At 44.9% G+C, this 19,180-nt stretch overlaps 1 protein-coding gene across 5 annotated transcripts in view; it reads right to left on the bottom strand.

The window, feature by feature from the left end:
• PIK3CB (phosphatidylinositol-4,5-bisphosphate 3-kinase catalytic subunit beta) overlaps positions 1 to 19,180 on the bottom strand; it is a 98,848-nt gene that overhangs the window by 71,926 nt on the left and 7,742 nt on the right. The window contains exons 1-2 of one of the 5 annotated variants that reach the window (XM_084529924.1): positions 3,197 to 3,302; positions 2,651 to 2,736 (exon numbers count right to left, since the gene is read on the bottom strand). The exons of 2 other annotated variants lie outside the window; for them this stretch is intronic. The gene's annotated coding sequence lies outside the window, so the exon portion shown is untranslated. Of the gene's footprint in view, positions 1 to 2,650; positions 2,737 to 3,196; positions 3,320 to 13,540; positions 13,617 to 19,180 lie in introns of those variants that run through there. 2 more of the 5 variants (XM_084529925.1, XM_084529927.1) reach the window with 2 other exon arrangements.

Below are 19,180 nucleotides of genomic sequence, written 5' to 3'. Positions count from 1 at the left end.
TATTCAAACAGACAAATAGAGGACCTCCAAACCCACTGAAAATCAGCAAATGCTTTGTACCAATATCATAAACCAAAGACATGCTAATATTCTTATTAATTAATTCTTATTAACCGACAACATCCCTAAATGACGTTCCATGTCTTCCACACAAGTATTGATCTACCTCTATGACCTAAACAAGCTACCGTGCACCTGCTGCCATGAGCTCCAAACTCCAGACTGGCATCACCAACCTCATCTTTGAATCCCCACGTACTCTTGTAAATCCAGTTGGTAAGTACAGGGCTGGGAGCAAGGGAAGCACAGAAGTGACACAGTGCAAGAGCAAACACTGCAAGCTCATCATAGACTCCAAACTACATAAAAAATGTCATCAGTTCCAAATTCAGATGTCACCAGAAGCCTCTGCTTTCTGCAGTGGACACCAGAGGGAACAAATGCCTCAGAAAAACCTTGGGAAAAGAAGTTAACAGCACTCTAAGACTTTGGTATTCCTCAAAAGCAAATTTCCAAAATGTAGTGACATAAAGATACTTATTATTCATAAGGCTCATAAGAAGACCTCTCACCACCTCTTCTTAAGAGAAAACTCATAAAAAGAAGAAAGATGCCATAACATACATACAGATGCAAAAATTAAGCCCAAAACACAACTTCTTTTTCCATTACAGGGCATACCTTTCCCATTCAATCACCACTATTTCTGTAGAAAAGCATATTCATACAGCTATTTTATGAGCAATATTCCCAATTCTTCATGATCTCTTAGAAGCATTTATTTGCAGAGGCAGACCTATCCCATCAGCTCAACTCACTCCACCCCTGCCCCAAGGAACCATGTATCACTTACTCAACAGTTCCTGTTAAAAATTAAGAAGTGAAGTAATAAAAAATAAATAAATCTGTGATCACACGTCACAGGTAAAACTATTCAACATTACAGCAACACGCAGAATAACACAGGCATAAAACCAGAGGCTGGTATCTTTGATGGAGGTAAGATATTTTGATGTGGAATTCACAAAGTTACTCTAAAAATCCAAGTAGCTCTGGCAAGTAATGACAAAGTATACAGAAGCAGAAGATCTTTACAATGCAGCAGTCCTTTACAATTCATTTTCATAGTGAAAATGCAATGCAAGACTACTTATCAAAAGCATGCATGTGTAATGATTCTGAAAGGAACAAAAACTAAGCTTTAGATAGTGAAGTTTATATTAAGTACATTTTGCATCAAGAAAATAATTATAATACCTCTTAATGCTCCTTTTAAGGTATGTAGAAACAAGTATTTCCATACTGAGATTTAGGCCTGAAGACACAGTGACAGAGTACAACCCATTCCCAATTTTAAGTCAGGAGTATCTAAGGTAAGAAACAGAGTAACTGAAGTTATCGCAGCTGCCCTGACTTTTTTTTTTTTTTTTTTAATGCAACTGTAAAACACTTGGGGGCATTTCCCCCTCCATGGCCAAAAGCCAAAGCCATGAACTGTAGGTAGCAGAGACTGTACCTGGGCCCTCTAGCTTCATACAACCAATGTTACCAAAGGCTCCTTTCTGCAGCACACGGGCAATGAAACTGTAGCCACCTTAAACTGCTGAAACCAAACAAAAAAAGCAAAGCAAACAAACAAATCCAGGCAGATGGTATGACTGCAACAAGCTTACTTCTTGTCAAAGGCAACTTTGTTGCTGTTATCAGTTTCCCTATTTGTTTCTTTAAGCTTCTGAAGCCAGGGTGTAAATTGGTTACTCTGTTAGCAACTTATTCACATGCATATTTACTCACCCGGGCCTCACCCTGGGACTGTAATATGTGTCACTGGCACCGCATTCCTGAAGGTACTCCCACCAGGCTCAAGATAAAAATTCACCCTTGTAAAACTGACAGACCGTAAAAGACAGTTAAGCAACAACAACGTCCCTTGGTCAGTGCTGCCCATGAGCTAAGTGACACTCCAGCCATTGGACAGGTACGATGCTTAGTTTGGATTTTTCTCTCCTGCACTGCTTTCACAGAAACTGGCAACTGTGAAAAAGAGATAACTTATAGTTTATAACTTACACTCTGCTGCTGCCAAGCATGGCAGTCAGAAAACCCATCCGAAATCTAAGCATTGTCATGGACTTTGCATAAAATGTAATGTCAAATAATGCCAGATCCACAACACATGGCCATATTGGCAACCCATAGAGAACCAAGGAGAGTTTCCTTGTGCATCTCTAGATCTATGAAAAAGCACCTGAGCTACTTGAACTCTGCCTCTGGTCACCGAAACACAACACTGGCTTTCTAGCTAAACAGCCAAACGCTAGCATGTGTTTCCACCTACCTTAGAAACAAAAACAGTTCATATTTTTCCTGTATCCTCCAGTATACGTAACATTCTGGCAGCTTATGTTTTTATGGAATTTTGTTTTTAAATGTCACGTTTGCCAAAAAGAGTACAGTGCAAACATATGCAAGCTGTAGAGAAGTCAGGCAACGTTCTACAAGCTTACTCTAAGTACAACTTCCAAGAAAGGGAAAGGAGTAGTGAAATCAGAGGGAAGAGGAAAAATACATTCTCTCCTTACTACATCACAAGAACCCAATAAAGATTTTTATTTATTTATTTATTCATTTATTAGGAAGGTTTTCTTACTCTACGATTTGGAGATCTGCCAAGGCTCTATAGACAATTGGGGAACTGGCAAGTCCGTGACATCAGATATTCCAGGGAAGTGAAACCTGACTTAACGGAAGAGATTTTCATTAAAGAACAACAGATACTTAAACTGACTCAAAAAAAAAAAAAAAAAGAAGTATTTTAAGACCACATAGAACTTTTAAAATTATTTAAAAAGCCCTTCACATAACTATAGGCAAGAGCTCCAGCAGAACACGTTTCCAGGTTAACCCCCAGGCGATTACTCTCCATACCCCCCGGACCCCCGATGCTCTCCGCCCCCCGCAGCAGGGCACAGGGGTGCCCGAGCCGTTTCTGCTGAGCGAGACCCGCTCCTGCCCGGCCTCCCCCGAGCCCTGCTGGCTCCGGAGCTGCCCGGCCGGGCCGCCCCTCGCTCCCCAGTGCCTGGATCCCGGCTGAGCGCGCCCTGCCCTGCCCAGCGGCCCCGCAGCCACCCCACGCAGGGGGGCCGAGGGGCTCCCGCCAGCCCCGGCTCCCCCCGCCCGCCGGCCGAGCACCCACCGTGTGGCGAGGCGCCGCAGCCCGGAGCCGCCCCCTTCCTGCCGAGCTCTCCGGGGCGGGGAGGGACCCGAGGGAGCCGGGGAGGGGCCGCACGGCGCTGGGGGAGCCCCGCGGGCAGCGCGGCCGCAGCCGCCCCTCAGCCCCCGCCGGCCCGGCCCGGCCCCGCCGCCGCCGGTAACGGCCCCGCGGGCACTGCGGGGAGGGGGCAGTTGCCATGGCGACAGCTTCACCCCCCCCCCCCGGCCCGCCCCCCGGCCAATCAGCACGCGGCTTTCAATACCGAGCCGCCGGCGGCAGCCAATCAGGAGGCGCGTCCCTCCCCGCGAGGCGCTGCCCGGGTCCATTTTGCCCCGGGGGCCGGGGCCGGGTGGGGAAGGGCCCGGGGCGCGCTCCCGCTGCCCTGAGGGGAAGCTGAGGGGAAGCCGGGCGAGGCTCGCCCTGCCCTGCCCTGCCCTGCCCGCAGCCCCACGCGTGTCCCCGCTCCCCCTCCCGTTGTAAAACGCGGCTCGGTGCCTGCCCGGCTCCGCCCAGGCGCTGAGAGTTCATTACAGGGGATCAGGAACACCCCGGGGGGGGGGAGCCCTGCCTCAACCCGCCCCAGAGCCCTACGGGCGGGACAAAGCTCTGCCCGTTCCCCTGGGGACATTTCGGATTATTTTTCGGGGTTTCGCAAATACCGTGTGCCCGCACGCTGTGTCAGTCGGCGGCTCTGAAAATGTATTCGCTACTGAAGTGTACTTCTGAAAACACGGTACTCATGAAACGCAGCATCACAAAAAGTCCCAGACACGCAGCTTTTCAAGCCAGTCTCATTCCTGTGTTTTTCACATTGCCCATTCCAGATAGTCTTGGCCTGGATATTCAAACCTTGGCCGCTGGTTGGCCTTCGCGATGACAAATGGTTTTGTGTCTGCCTATTCTTGGAAAGGCTGGGCAACATTTTTTAGAAAAGAGCTATTCACTCAAGATCTTGCAACGTGACAGTGTTGTTCTACAGGCTGTGGTACAGCCTTTGTAAAGTGTAAAGCAGCTATGATGCCAGTGACTTACCACAGGGCTACAATCCAGAAACTTTAAAACATTTCCTGCGCTGCCATCTTTCAGGTGAATGCCGATGCCTTGAAGTGCCTGTCACACAGAGCCACAAGCACCTAAACGTTGTCTTGTATAGACATCTTTTGCTACAGCTACAGGTAGATTTCAGTGAACCCCACTCAGTTTTTCTGTAGGTTTATGACCCACACTTCAAATCTCTTTTTTGGATTCTCTTTTCTGCTTTAATGCCTCAGTATTTAATGGTGGGAGTGAAGAGACCTCAATCAGAAGTTACCTACATACTTCGTATTACAGTCGAGCAACTTGCACGACATTCATGTTCTTGGCAGACAGGGAGCTGCTCTGCACAGTGCGTGCAACATGGGTAAGGAACTTGTCTGAAGCATCTTAAGTAAACATTATTTTTTTTTTTTACCCTAGATGTCAGTGAAAAAAAAAAGAGGTTTTAAGTATAATTTTAATTTTCAATTTCCTTATTTTTAGATTCGCTCCCTTCCCCCTTCACAAAACAACAAGTGCTCTATTATTCTACCCCCCCAGGCTATTGTTACACATGTTCTCAGTATAACAAAAGGTTTTTGTCTAAAAAGACTGTATCTGAGTCATGTCTTTGCATGTGAAACAGCTGTACACCTAGGGCACATTCTTGGTCACTTGAAAGTGTGTCATTTTTAGCATTCTGGGCTTACATTATTTTAGCTCTGTGCAACTGCAACGATCAGGAAAGGGAATTAACACCCAAGCTGTCTGCACATCTGCAGGCATCACAGAACCGCCACCGCAGACCTTGGCAGAGGAGAAAGAAAATGCGAGTGGAAATGCAGCGTGAAGGATGTTTGGCCAAAAGCAGAAAAAAAATAGTCTGAAGAAAAAAAAAAATCTAAAGGACAATGATCCAAAACAGCCAGGAGATGCCTAGAAATCATTTATAACAAAACTTTAATGCTGATGGCAACTTGCTAGCATCCTGTGTTCACTCCTTTTAAGTCTTCATCTGTACTAGAACAAATAGCCTCCAACACCTAAGGTTGTTACCATGTGGAGGAAAGAAATTTCAGCGCCAAACAAGAAAGAGTAAGAGGTGCTAATAAGTAACCAAATCATTCTGGTGTGACAGTTTTGTGCCTTGTATTTAGAAAAAACAAATCACAGGAATCAGGTTTAACTAGCAAAATTTATATTCAATCTCCTAAAAAGAAAATATTAAAGACATTCCTAAGGAATTTGGTATGTTTACTAAGCCTACCCACGACTGACTGCACGAGGTCAGTCTTGCAATACCATCTAACATGCCACAGCTTATAAGCGACGTGATACAGGAGGACATGGTGTGAGTCTCAGCTGCTAAATAAACCTGGTCGGCTGGACTGGACCTTCCTCGCCTCTGCAGGTGTTGACCAACCCAGGGGATCAAAGCCGCCTGCTGCCACCAGGGCCTCTGGGGTACACGGCTATAGTGCTAATGGCTGCAACGAAGACCTGATAACCCTCACCCAGCTCCAACTGGAAAGCAAAACGCTCCCTCCGAAGGTGTTCTGCGCAGCTCTGCTCCTGTAAGAAGCTGCTCTTTGTTCTGCAGGCTGACTGCAACGAAGGGGGAGGCAACACCACATAATGGACTGAGTGACACTCAGTACCAGACTGCAAATGCAGATGTCAGACAAATGGATGCTGAATTTGGCCAACGAAGCTACAGCCTGCAGTGAGAACAGGCAGCTTTTAACACTGCTTTGCTAAACCATGACTTGGTATGTGCAAAATGCAGTGGGAAACTTCTGAGGACCTGTGGCATGTGTAGAGGGGCAAGCTGTTACCTAACGCAGGACCTCAAAGAGCACCGACACCCAGATACCTGTCACCCTTGCACTTCACTGTTCTGCCGTCTTTACTGAATTCAGTGTGAGGCCTTTCACTTTAAAGCTGTAAGCCTAACTTAAATGACCTAAAGCCACTTGAAACAGAGGGCCTCTTCCTTAACCTCCCTGACCTCTGCTGACCACTGTAACACGCCAGCAGTACGAGCACATCAGCTGATACATCCATCAGGGCAGACAGAGCCCTGCTGTGAGCGTGTGTGCTGAGCTCCTTCCCCTTTTCCCCTCTGATGCAAGCTGCAGGAGCTGGCATGCCGGGTTGGGTCCGAGCCGGAGAGAGGCCTCAGCCCACCAAAGCTCCCCTGCTTGCTCACAGAGCAGGGCTGCCTCTCTCAGGCTCTCAAAACCCGGACCACGGACTGGGGGAGTTGGAAATGAGAGTCCCTCTGCACGGAGCCTGCAGGTGTGCCTGGAAGAGCTGGGAGTGAGCCCTCCCTCCCTATTCTGTAGATCCACATCAGGAAGGTGCACCACAGTATTGCTTCGGATCACAGAGAAGCCATGACTTGAAGTACTCGGGCAGACACTCTTCAATGGTGGCATTTTTGATCATTTATGCCAATTCTGTGCCAACTGTGTGGTAATAAAGCAGCATTTTTGATACAGCTTACCTGTAGAGGAACTCCTTGAAAGCACAGTTGTCACTCGTTCTGTGCCATAGCATTTGTCTGCATGGTTGCTTATGTTCTGCACCTGCTCATGGCAAACCTGTTTCTAGGTATGGCCTTGCTTTACAGGCCAGCTTGCTCATCGGGCATGTGGACACACACATTGCCTCAGACAGTGAAGATCAAAAGAAGTTGCTCAGAGTTAGCTAGGCTACGAGCTTTGCAAAGAGCAAGCGCATCCTGAAGTGGCAGAGTGACCTCGCTGCTATATATAAAGACAAATACTCTTTATAAATAATATTTAAATATTTCTACATACTTCTAAGTTCTGCCAGTTTCCTAATGCGGATTTTGCAAAACCAGTTCCATTCATCAACACAAAATAACATTTCATCCAAAGCACAGCACACAGGCAGATCTCCCGCTAGCTACTGCCTCACCTGCCCACCTGCTTAGCGGGGCTGAGCTCATACCCTATTATTAACGTTTCTTTGTCATAAAAAGAAGCGCTGGATTGTTAGGATTGCCACTTTTTAGATGAGACACTGAGTTCCCTTGTGTTATTTCTGCTGACTTTTCTAATCAAATATAAAGATCCCATGACACATTTTGACAAAAAGTAGGGCACAGCCAGCTTATTTATTCCTTTACTAAAAATAGGCTTCAATGTCCAGCAGGTTTTAATGTGTTAGATAGCACTTTAAGTGCAATAGCTGCCACGCTTGCCTTGGTACACATATATTACCAGTTATGTTCATCTTTGCAATGTGCTAATTATGAAAATCAAGCATCAGGTTTCACAACGAGCTTAGTAGTTCCACTTCGCTAAAATGCTTACTAGGATTAGACTGTCCAACAATTGAAAAGGCAATAAAAGAGGTTCTTATCCTTACAGGAGGAGCTTGTGACACCCTTCCAAGCACCGCACGGCATGTCTTACATCCCTGGGGTTAATGCTATATTGCTGTTCTCAGCCACGGGCAAGGACTAGGGAAGAAATGAATTATGAGAACTGGAACAGAAACAGCCTAAAGAAGCCCATCTCTCCCCCACCTTCCTTACATATTTATTTTCTGGATGGCCTTTCTGTGAGTGCTGTTCTGAAAACAGAAAAGATGTCACGACTGACAGTGAATAGAGTACCGACGATCACAAATCCCACTGTGCACCACACTTTTTAATGACTGTGGCTCTGGAATGTGCTAAGGTAGGCTTGTTTCTGAACCTGGCATTCCAGAAGACTTTGAACTCGTGTTTTGTCAAGTCTGCTTAGAGATCATTGTCCAGTCACTTACGTCAGTGCTGTAAATCAGGGTTAGCAAAGCTTCATTTTGTGTACAACTGCCATAGGAGAGCACAGAGTCTTTAGCCCTTGTCTTTAACCTTTTAAAGCCCCTAGTCTTTAACCCACACCAACGTGGTTACCATTTGAGTCAACTACATTTACTGACCCGCAGCACACAGTGAACACCACTTCTGAATTTGGTCACGTGCCATTTGTGAATCATGAAAGACTTGCTCAGAAACAAGTCCTTCTTTATCTCCCACAAGCTGTATGTCACATATAAACCAAAGAAAGAGATAAAAGCAAATGTGTTTTATTACTGCTCCCAGCACAGATACTGCATTAACATTTCACTAGCCCACAGAAAACATGATCACTTCAACCCCATTGATAGTTACACACTACTAGTAAGCTAGTGTAAGTGCATGTATCTGTGCCTATGTATTAGAGCAGACTGAAAAAACTATGTGAAATTTCAACATCAATAAACACAAGAAAAATAGCATATTACATGCAACATCATTCCCCTTAAAATATCTATTTTTAGCTAGAAATGGACTATAATTTTGAAACCCTATTTAAAATGTCAGATTTGAGCTTCCTCACACTTATGAATAGGTTAAGATTTGAATACTACTTATGAGTTTCTATTTTTAAAAGGACTATCAAAATACATGTAACTAGCAGTTAGGCATTCAAACGGAATTTATGAATTCCTTATTAAGAATGTCTTAAGTGCCTATAAACCTCTCATACTAATTTACGAGCACCTATTCATATCAATGTTTCTTTTGCTATAAAACTGTTTTTGAACGCTAAGATGGTGCAAATAGAGTCACTAAGATGCAGTGAAATCAGTGAGAACCAAGAACATGCAACACTGGTGGAACGAACCGAAGCACTTCCATGTCATGGGTTTATAAATTTAACTCATCACCATCACAAGCCTTGAGTTCTACCCTCAGAAAAAACAAAAAAACAAACAAACAAAAAAAAAAAAAACAAAAAAAAAACAAAACAACAACAACAACAAAAAAAAACAGTATCTGATACATTTCAGAACAGCGTCCACAAAGTGTTATTAATGGGTGCTGCACAAACAGTGCTGCAGAGATTCTGGGAATACTCCTAAAATACCAGTACATAGTTTGAAACAATCCCCCCAAAAAAGTTTTGTTGCTGGAAAGTGCAGTCAGCCTGAATCAGGAAGACTCACATTATTTCTAGGAATTACAGTTTAGGCAGTTTCTTTGAGCTACATACACATCATCTTCGTTTTCAGTCCTAAATAGTCAGTGTTACTGACTATACTGGCCAGATGCCTTAAGAAAAAAATTCATGGCAGCACTGAAAGGATATCATCGTTACTTTTAAAACTCACAAATTCAGCCTCGTCTTACTACATCACAGCTCCATGCTTTGTGCTCAGTCTCTTTCCAACACTGTTTCCAGGTATCGACTAACGAAATCTGAGTGTGTGCCTCTTTCACCCACTCAGTCTGGCAATATATCACAACAAGGGTGAAAGCTTCTTTTCTACGAATCATACCCCAGCAGATTAAACTACTGTGCAAATGATGCCAATCCTCTATCCATCATAGCGCTGTCAGTGAAACAAATCATCCAGCAGGTGAATCATGACATTACTGTCAGTTGGGATGCCAAATAAACACAGAGGCAAGCTGAGAGGTGCCAGCTTAACTTCATGCTTCCCAGTCTGCTTCTCCTTCCCACCTCCTTTTCTCCTGCATCACGGTGACATTGCTAATATGAGCAGATGAACTGTTTTGCCCTTTTCTCAAGGCACTGCACATTTGGCTGCAGTTCAGGAAGTCCTTTAGACACATCAGAAGACCAAAGCACACGCTGAAGCAGCTTGCCCAGGAGAGTGCTTGCTGCTTGAGCCTCTGAGAGGGAAAGTGGGGTTTCGTTTCCAGTGTGAAAACCACATCCATTTAAGCAGCTCCACCACTTACTGCGTAGCTCTTCTGCTTGGAAGGGGCTCACTGAGGGTTTCTGTTGAAATTCTGCTGTACAACAAAGCAAGATATCACTGCCCAGGGCCAGGCTAGCCTTCTGTGTATGGCTGGGTCACCTTTGCAAGAGAACACATTCCAGAAGTTTATAAAAATGTGTCTGAAGGTTGTTTTTTTTATTATTATTATTATTCGTGGAATGTCTCTCATTGCCAAAAAAACGTAGCTATGCTCAGGAAAATATTCCACGGAGAGCAAACATTCTTCGGCAAAGCCATTCCTCCCTGCTCCACCCCAGATAGTGTTACACAAGTGAATAATGCATGTCAAGGTATTAAGTACCATGTAAACATTTCCAGTAAATGTTCCTGCTGCAGGCCCTGGCTTAACTGCTATTGCTTTCCTCTGTGACAGTGGAAAAAAATAACTTCCTCTATTCTTCTGCACCTAAAGCTTAATATTAATGAAGCATTTCCTCTTACCAGTCACTGACTGGAGGCTTCTTCCTTCCCTTTCTCCCAATATAGATCTTAAAAGTCTTACCAAACGAAGCTTTACTCAGGAAAGGCTCTCTCTGATGGCCTCGCAGCCTCTGCGATGGAGTAACTCGATGTCCCAGAACGCTGCAGTTATGGTAGTACATTTAAGGACAAAAAGGCAAATTCCAGTCGGAAGCCTGCTGGGTTCTTCTCCTCTTCTCATACCACTGAGGATGTTTTACATGAACCTCTGGCTTCCCATCACAAATTGTCCAGCAATTATCCCCCCTCAGCTCTGAGCCTATGTATTTTCACGTATTTTCTTCTCAGGGAGTGAGAGCACAGTGTTGGGAAGCCACAGCCCTTTTCAAACTGGTAGAGGAAATCCCCTTGGAATTCAGTACTGCTTCAGGCATGCACATGTTTGCACAGCGTGTACCAGTAACTCCTCTTCCTTCACTGTCTCTGACACTCCACAACAGGGGCAAATGTGGTTCTGAGCAAACTACCCAAAAGGGGACGCGCTTCCAGGGCAGGAATGCAAAAATGCTCAAATATCACTGGGATGAAGATCGGCTTTTGGATTGCTCCAGTGAGACTGAAATCCATTAGTCCCAAAGGAGAACTGCCCAAGAAAATTTCTGGGATTTTCCACTGGAATTTGTACATTCCCAAAGGATTTGCTGTAGGAGACCAACCTAGGGTCAAGTATCTGAGGAACTCCCAGCAAACAACACCAAATTCCACTCTGAAAAGCACTTGGGCAAAAACCTCACCTTCACACCCAACAGCTCCATTCACAGTCATGCATTTTCTATAACATTTTCCAAGTATAAATTATTTCTTTTAACGTCTGTTAGCCGCACAGGGCTGGCCGACAGTTGCAAGATGAGCTGCACTGTTCGCCTTTGCACAACTGAATCATTTTGCTGGCAGTCCTGGGGCCTGACCGGCGCCATGGCACCAGCAGCACTGAGCATTACTTAGAAACAAGGGTCCCACTGATCCTGCAAAATCTTTTTTTAATACACCAAACTGTTTGAAAACAAAAGAGCTCAACAGGTCTTCAAAGTTGAAAGTATGACAAACTAGCACAGTGTTTTAACAGGTTTTTGCTAGCCTTTCATAAGCAACAGCACGCACGTGTTTTTCTGGCATAGCAAAACACAAGAACATACAAAGCCAGGATATTAATAACCTGTTTTGATGTTTACTGATCATTTGGCTCTAATCAAACTTTTTGGAGGACTGTCTTAGAGTGCAATGAGTTCCCCCAGGCTTCATTATGGAGCTGCAAGAAGGCTGTTCCCAGAGACAAACGGCAAGTAGTAAGAAATGTACTCCTGTTTGGGCAATAAATGGAAAGCAGAAATACCAAAAAGCAACCTCCTCAAACCCCTCTCTGTCCCCATGCTTACATCAGCAGCCTTTTTGCCTGGTCTCCCAGACGTGGGTGAGAAGCAGCGAGCTTGCAACACTGCCTAGCACGGCTCCAGAGCCAAGGCTGCCAGCTCACAGGCTTCCACCCTCTGCACAGTAGCTGCAGCACCGATAGCTGTGACTGTTCAAAGAAAATAGAAGCACATGGAAACAGAAATCGTGGCCATTGGGGCAGAATCAGGTCACAATAACATGAGAACTGTTGTGCACATCTCAGTACCTGATATGGGGCTAGTCTTTGTGTACGGGCACAAAGCAAAACCCACGCCAGAGCGAGCCGGTCCTGCTCAGAAAACTGTTTCCAGCAACACAGCAGCGAGTTAAAGATTGCTATCACAGCTACCACAGGAATGCCGGCGCTCAGTACGAAGGGTTTTGAAGTAGGGCTTTTGAATGCTGAGCTCCTCGCTGCTTTTAGCTCCCCCATAGACGTACCACCACTGGAAAGGCCAAACCAGCTGCAAAAATCTCTGGAGAAAGTTTTGTCTCTCCACTGCTGCCTTCTTAAGAATCAGTAACCCACTGCATTTATAAATCCCCAAAGAGGTGAGATAACCTCTTTTGGGATAAGACGGATAAAACTTCTGATTTCTAGACTTCAGAGAACATTACTGCCAGGGCTAGGCAGACTTTAAGAAGGACCAGTGGCTTCTAGGCTTTTCAAGAAATTATTTTCAACTAAAAGAAGTTCATTTTTCAGTCAGGGTGCTGAGGGCACCAAAGTTAGGTATAAACTCCCTGCGCAGAGGAACAAGATGCCAGCAGAAGTGCATTCACACTCACCTTCCCCCCCCAGCCCCAAGCCACCCACCAAAAGCATGGTTCCCCTCCTCTTGCCCCCAGGAACGGGGGACGACCTGCAGGCCCCCACGCTTTCCAGCCCCCCACCCCTGCTCCCCCCAGCTTCACAGCTACCTGGTCCCATGGACAAGAAAGGACAGAGGCCACACTGACATTCCCCAGCATCCCCGTGCTGTACAGCAGTGCCTGGCAGCACAGCAGCAGCCCCCAGCCCTCTTTGCACCAGCTCGGCACAGCAGGGAGCAGTCTCCTTATCTGGCACGTGACGGAGATTACATTAGGCCAAGACTGGGTGGCGACAGCCCGTACCCACTGGGCGTATGGCAGTGTTTACATACCTGCCTACCCAGAGCTCTGTACCCTCACTACGAGCGGAGGACTTTGGCGAGCCTGTTCCAGCTGCAGGGATCCACATCCCAACCCACAGCACGCTGCTGGCGCGGAGCGTCGCTGGTAGGAGAGGGCACGCTGCCTTTAGCTGCTCCCTGCAACTCCCACTGCACTTCTCGTGGCACCATAAGGTTGGTACAAACGCAGAGCTGCTTAAACTGAAAGATCACGCACATTGCGTGTCATTAAACTATATTTAAACGTTTTTCTGTCAAAGACAACTTACAGTTAGGACCAATCAGTTATAGTGCAGACTCAAGGGGTATTTCATGACAGCGAAAAGCATAAAGTATCAGCTCTCACGCACCTTAAAAACACCATCTTTGCTCCCCAGCACTGTTAACAATAAACAGACCCAGTACCTACAACAGCCACATATAGAAAAAGAAATCTTCTCCACGTTGTAAGGAAAAAAATCTGTTTGTGAAAGCATACCTGTACATGTAAAGTCCATCCTGTGCCTATTTCTTCAAATAACGTACTCAAAACAACCCCTTAACACACTAAGTTAAATTATTAGAGGAAAGCACTAATGTTAACTTTAAAATGCAAATTTAACCTTTGAACCTTGACTGTAATGCAAAATACTCCTGTGAGAAAAAGACTTGAACAACGTATTAGAGAAACGTGTGCTCTCATCTCTTCTAATCTAGTCGCATCTCAAACTATCATTTTTCATAGGTATGTGTGAGCTTAAAAAGAAATACACACACATCAGCAAAATGAGGCCCTGTTAGAGGATGCCAGGTTTTCTGACAAAAATGTGCCATGACACTTTGTGTCTTAATCATTTTACACAAACCTAAGAATTGTCAGTGCTCAGATAAATCATAATTTACCATAAACTTATCTTGCAAAACTGAGCTTCGTTTTCTTCTGTTGTTTTCTCCCCTTCCCCCTTGCCAACAGCTCAGGGAATAGGCATGCAGCTCTGCAGTGGGTTGGCCATATGAACTCTATTAAAAAACTGATTATTTCAAGTTGTTACAGATCAGATGATAACTTCCCTCAAAAGGAAATGAAAAATATGAATAGACTCTAACTGGTATCTAATAAAGAAGTGGGACTGTTGCACTGTGTAAACACTGAATTAGAATAATAAAAGAGGGAGACTCAAACAATGATGCTTTGTGTTTCTCATTACAACCCGTGATAATTCCTCCAGAGGCCTGCTCCTTCCAGCCCTGTAAACATGCAGAAGATTGTAATAGAGTAATATTATTTTTCCACGCCCTGATAAAATATACCTGAAAGGTGTTTCTGGAGCATAGTTTAAAAGGACAACCTGTTTTTCCATTCTGCACATATTCCCTGAAACAAAACAGTTTGGAAGAAACCCTTCTGGGTGGGCTCCGAATAAATCACCCCCCCAGTAAGATAACTCTTAGAACAACCTCCAAGCATGTGTGTTCAGAGAGCATGTGCAAATCCTACTGCACGTGGGTGCACCTGTGACATTACCTGCAGACTCTCACAAACCTTAGCTATCCTGATGTGTTTATCCCAGTCTGCTCTAAACGTGAGTTCTTCTCTTCTACCTGTGCCTTGTATCGAAGCACCAAGAAGCTGCTGCAACTGATACACAACTGGTTCACTCAGGAGCAAACAAGTGACCTGCGTATTAGCAAAGTGCTTTGCACTTCGCAAATAATAGCGCACAAACGCATTAGCATTAGATGTAAGGCTACTAGAGTTGCGAGACTAGGAACAAATGCCTGCGTAACAAATTTATTGCCAGTTCAAGTTCTTTGACAGATAATGAGACACCTAGTATCCTAACCAGCAATCTGCCTTTTTAATGCACAGAAAAACAATTTGCCTCCCGTTGCGGGTCTGTATTGACTGATTCCACATACCCCCACATGTAACCTTACATGTGAGCAATGCTGAGGAGCTGAACCATCTTTGCAAACCAATACGTGCTCAGCGTGTGCCAGGTTCTGTACATTTTGCCCTTTCCAATTCATCCCATCTGTTTATACCCTTTCCATCTATAGTTGACCATCATTTTCCAAGGTTTCAAATTCACCCTTTTCCTTTCATTTTTTCCTATCTGATGTACATTGTAATGATATTAAGACTTCTTTTTTTCTTTAAAGAACTAGCTTAACTCAATTTCTTTCCACAGTGTTTGTCCAAACTGGTTGGCTAAGTGAGACCTTTCTAAGGTATTTGGCAGAAGCCTGTCATTTGTCAAGTTATTTTTCCAATTTCAGTCAGTGTTAGTTTTAAAACTGGTATCAAATGATTTTTGTTACATCTGATCAAAAAACACTTTCTAGCTGAGCTGACATCCTTTAGTCCAACCCATTAACACTGCAAGAGGCAAACGAAGTAGTACGTGGTGGAAAAACACACAAAAGTCTGGTTTGTGGCCAAAATTCCACCTAGACAGAACAGTAGGCGGAGGAATACTAGGTCTCTTGAGCCATATTTCCCAAATCTTGTTAGGAATGATTTTCTTTCCAGAGCAGAAGGATTTTAGACACAAAGCAACAATGCTAAATGTGGGCTTGATGAGATCTGCTGAAGATACAAAGGGACACCACCTCATTCTGCTGCCCTGACATCTCCCATAAGCCTTGTAGCCCTGGCACATGCCGGGCAAGTTGCTTATTTCTTCCAGGTTTTATTAAACACCAACTGGTGTGTTGGTTCTGGATGCTACTAGAATCAGGAGAGACCAGCTCAAATATCTTCTCATTGTTGCTGCTAAATCCTTACTATTTTGTAAGATTGAGTATGACAGGTCATAGAGAAGAACAAAGACTTTTATTCATGAAAAACCCTACCAGCCTTCAAAGCAAGTCATATGAGAGATATATGAATACATATTTTTATATCTTGTGGTTAAATTAGAAACAAGATTGAAAATGTTAATGTCCCTCACAAACTCGTTCCATTCTCTCCACATTTTCCTGCTCATTTAAAATGACAAACTGTGTCCTTAATTTGTCCCTCCTTTTACCCCTTCTTGTCCTTTGACTCTCCCCTCTTCCCCTTCCTACCGTTTCTTGACTTCACATTCACCTACAACCACCAGCTGGATTCTGAGTTGCAATACACCAACTCTTGCCATTTGGGGAATCTGGCAATTTGCAGCTAGGAAAAGACCTTTCCTTTCTTGGTTCCCCCAAGCAAACCGTAAAGAACAAGCACGGGAGAAAAACATCAACGCCACCTAAGACTGCTAAAAACCCTGCTGTTACCTGTCCCAACTGTTCCCAGCTTAAAGCAGAACGATCAGAGTACGCTGACAGAAGCCCGTAACAGGTGCACCTTAAGCAGTCTGGGATTAGTTTTAACATTGAGTTCTGGAAATACCCAGAAGCCATAACTACACAACCGTGCCAGAAATCCCAAGAGACTGTGCTGCCTTCTCAGGATGCACCTGAAATCACCAGCCGTGCTGCAGGCTCTGGCTCAGTTACTTCATCTCCGCCAGCCCGCCCTGGCCTCAGTGCAACAGCAGTAACAGCGTGTTCCCTCCTGGGACTTAACACTCGCTTATACTTGAGAGGTGAAGAATGTAAGACTGCCCCAAGTGTGCCCCTGCTACTTCAGCAGGGTTTCACAAACCCGCAGAACTGTGGAGAGAGAAAGATCTTGTGGCCAGCAGTCCCAGCACGGGCTGCTCTGCTACTGAGCTCAGCCTGTGAGGACAGGCTTCGCTGCGAAGCTTGGGCTTGCAAAGGCAGACACCATGTGGAAAGAGGCTTCCTTCTGGTTCGTGGGTCACAACAATGTGCTTCAGAACACAAGCCTAGCACATGTCCCCTGTGCTTCAGCTTGCAGGTGTCTCCTCTGCCTGGTTTGGCCCTCACAGGGTGCGTCCTTGGCCTGTGAAGAAAGGTGGGCACAGCCCCTCGCAGGCCCCTCCAGCTGCTTCAGGCAGTGCTGCAGCAGGGCCGCCATCTTCCAGCCCATGGCTACGAGGACAAGGGACACACACGGACCCGAACAGCAACATTCAACCAAACAGAACCACGCAGAGACACAAACAGTCCAGTGCTAGCCCAACAAACAGCTTTCTCAGCGAGCTAGAGCCTGGCCTCGTGCTCTATGTTCAGACAAACTCCATGTCAAGGAAAGAAATATGTCGCTTTAATGCAGTAGACACAACTGAGAAAAAATTGTCTGAGGTAAAATTCACTAAGTAAAGGCCATTTCCTCTGACTTTTTTTAACTAGACCAGAATAAGGTATCTGTGTGAGGCAGAAGTGCTGGCCAATTCAACCAGATGAACAGGGTGGAGATGGGGGAAGAAAACAAGTAAAAATTGTCTGCACACGAATGCTTGGGGCCATCAAAACTGGGCACCTATGTTAGAAACCACATTTGCTCACTTGCAGAATTTACATGTTGAAGTCACACAGGGCAATGTAGTAAAACACAGAGAGCAGCTGTTGTGACTTCGAAAGAAGAAATAACAAGAGGCAAACTTCTAACTGAATGAAACACTCTGGCTACAGGGACAACAGCCTCTAAAGGAGGCAAAGGAACTCAAAGCAGCTACTCAAATTAACAGCCATATAAATGAACTGAATTTCAACCAGACAGTTAGGTACCTCTGAATGCTACCGACTGCTTTATTGGTAGACATAAACAAGTTTACAGCCTCAGAAGACTGCAATCTCCCTTGCCATACAGGAAAGGAAAATCGTTTCTTTTAGAGGAACTTGGAGTTGCTCAACAAAATTAATCTAACACAGGAAAACCCTGCCAACACAGGTGCAACTATAATACACTGCCTGTGCAGCTGGGGAACATGAAAATGGGATTTCCGTGTTCCCATCTCACTCACTAAAGACAGAGCACAAATAACGTAGGTAACACATGCAGCTGAAGAATCTGTAAAAAACAAGCAAGTAGAAAACTTGACAAGACTGCAGAAGTCACAAAGGTCAATCATAAGAAAGTTTGCTAATGTATTAATTAAGGTTTGAGCCCTTCTGAGGAAGCTGCCTTCACTGACAGCTTAGCTGCAGGGCAAGGAAGAATCATCTGGATCTGTATTTTAGAAAACAAAGTTGAGAGGACATTTTACAGACTTTTGACGCAAGCTGTATTCCTGAAGGATAAATATAATGTGTACTGATAACACTGGCTTCTCTGCAATCTCTGTGTTCTCTGTAACTGGTATTTTTAAATACAGATTACATGCACACAGTTACTAGCTGCAACCACACATAACAGAAGGGACAATACAACAAATGGCAGAATAGACTCTTTGCTATCAAAACACTACTTGGGTTAGAAGTCAAGACAAGAAGCAGACATTCCTTTTTACTATGAACTCATCTGCAGCATTTTAATCAGAGATACATGTGGAAAAAAGGGACATGGGCAGCTATTTGCATCGCTTCCCATTTCTGTGTTTCTAACTGGAAGCAAAAAGACTGCAGGACATGTGAAGATGACGTGTGGCATCACTGCTTGTCAGCTATGCCCTGTGCTCTGCTCTGGGCGCTGAGGCAATACATTCAGCTTCAGAGAAACAGTATTTTTCATGACAGCTTATCTCAAGCTCCACAAATCTGTCTGCATCAAAAGAACAACAGAGGGCAGATTTCATGGGAACTAAAAGAAGTGTCTACACTGAGAAAAACTAACCCAACTGGCAGCACTACAACTTTGTTTAGACTATGGGAAGTTCAGTAAGCCACTGATAAAGACGTAAGGGTCGCACTGCAAGGGTGTGATACAGAAAGGTATGTTTTCCTCAGAAGAGCAGTGCTCCTGTTGTAAAACAACCTGAGTATTTCTAACCCTACCAAATGACCCTCTCACGTCTCTTGCCCACACATGAGTGAGTAACTAAATCAACTGACTGATGAACTTCCTGTATCTACAGATACAGCATCACCCCACCCACCCACTAAAGGAAAAGATATTTACTATTAATGAAAGACAACACTGGCTACTGGCAATGTGGCTAGAAGAGACAAAAGTGGAAGGGAAAGGGTGAGAGGTTTGAAGGAGCTGTGGAGTATCACGGTCCCACAAACCTGGGAGCCTTGGGGGGAAGAGACTTTTTCTCCTTTCCTACAGATACACAAGTAGCTCTCTATTTAG

This window comes from Aythya ferina, assembly GCF_964211825.1.
Source record: "Aythya ferina genome assembly, chromosome: 9".
Classification (NCBI taxonomy): domain Eukaryota; kingdom Metazoa; phylum Chordata; class Aves; order Anseriformes; family Anatidae; genus Aythya; species Aythya ferina.
The sequence above is the reverse complement of the archived record's forward strand: the minus strand, read 5'-3'. Positions and strand labels throughout refer to the sequence as shown.